The 900-nt window shown below is 61.0% G+C and overlaps 4 non-coding genes across 4 annotated transcripts, besides 1 other annotated feature; all 4 read right to left on the reverse strand.

Annotated features, from left to right (window-relative positions):
• Positions 1-96: 96 nt before the first annotated feature.
• On the reverse strand, positions 97-168 carry Tc00.1047053477363.10. The gene has a single exon (XR_008254867.1). It is a non-coding gene; the product is annotated as an H/ACA snoRNA, TC11C4H3 (small nucleolar RNA).
• Positions 169-314: 146 nt separating this feature from the next.
• Positions 315-404, reverse strand: Tc00.1047053477363.20. The gene has a single exon (XR_008254868.1). It is a non-coding gene; the product is annotated as a C/D small nucleolar RNA (snoRNA), TB11C4C3 (small nucleolar RNA).
• Positions 405-605: 201 nt separating this feature from the next.
• On the reverse strand, positions 606-692 carry Tc00.1047053477363.30. Its single transcript, XR_008254869.1, has one exon. It is a non-coding gene; the product is annotated as a C/D small nucleolar RNA (snoRNA), TB11C4C2 (small nucleolar RNA).
• A 67-nt stretch (positions 693-759) lies between these two features.
• Positions 760-796: a microsatellite.
• A 5-nt stretch (positions 797-801) lies between these two features.
• Positions 802-898, reverse strand: Tc00.1047053477363.40. The gene has a single exon (XR_008254870.1). It is a non-coding gene; the product is annotated as a C/D small nucleolar RNA (snoRNA), TB11C4C1 (small nucleolar RNA).
• Positions 899-900: the final 2 nt, after the last annotated feature.

Genomic DNA, 900 nt, shown 5'->3' on the forward strand with positions numbered 1-900 from the left:
CGCATCTCTACCCGTGCGCGTCCTCTTTGGTTTTGTTTTTTCCCATCGTTTCCCGAACTGGGGAGGGAGCCTCGACGCGCGCACCGTCACCGCAAACTCTCGCGCAACCGGGCAGTGGCGCCACGCGCGGCACCGACAGCGCGCCACCGGCCCAAGGGTCGCTGCGCTTCACGACCGGCGTGTCTCTTTCTCGGGGCGCCGATGCACCCAAGCGCCCAGCGTCACGGAGCGGTGGGTCTCAAGACGCGCCTTTCCTGGCCATGCGAGGGGAGGCGCGGGGGCCAGCCGGCGAGGTTGCGGCGGGCGGGGCGGCTGTCAGACCTGTTGAGTTTGTTTTTGGCCATCACGCAAGCGCGTTCACGGGGCCACGCGCCCTCGCGCACAAGAGTTGGTTGCTTCCATCAGCAGCGGCGTGCGCCCACCACAACCCACCTCCGGGCAATTCGGCCCTCTCTTTCTCTTTCTCTCTCTTGCGCTTTCGGGCGGGCCCGCCACCAACCGTTTGCACAGGCAGGGCGCCAGACAGGGCAGGATGTTACGTGCGCGCCGTTGCGCAAGAAAGAAAAACGACAACAATAGCAGGAAGTGGGAGGGAGGGGAGCGGGCGCTCAGCCGAAAGGTGATTTTTATTGTTCCGTTCTCAATGCGTCGCTCAAACTGTTTGGACCTCGAACAACATGTCTCCATCGTAGCGCGTGTGTGTGTGTGCGGGCGTGCGCGTCGCTGGGCCGCAAAACCGCGCAGCGAGAGCAGAGGGACAAAGAAAGAAAAAAAGAAAAAGAAAAAAAAAGAAAGATGGGGGTGTAAAGCAAAGCACTTCAGTGTGAGCTGAGTCGGGAATTGCGTCCTCACGCGTTTTCGTCGTCAGACTGACAGGAAACTGTGGAATTTCATCACGCG

The sequence above is a fragment of the Trypanosoma cruzi genome, assembly GCF_000209065.1.
Source record: "Trypanosoma cruzi strain CL Brener chromosome Unknown tcruzi_1047053477363, whole genome shotgun sequence".
NCBI lineage: Eukaryota > Euglenozoa > Kinetoplastea > Trypanosomatida > Trypanosomatidae > Trypanosoma > Trypanosoma cruzi.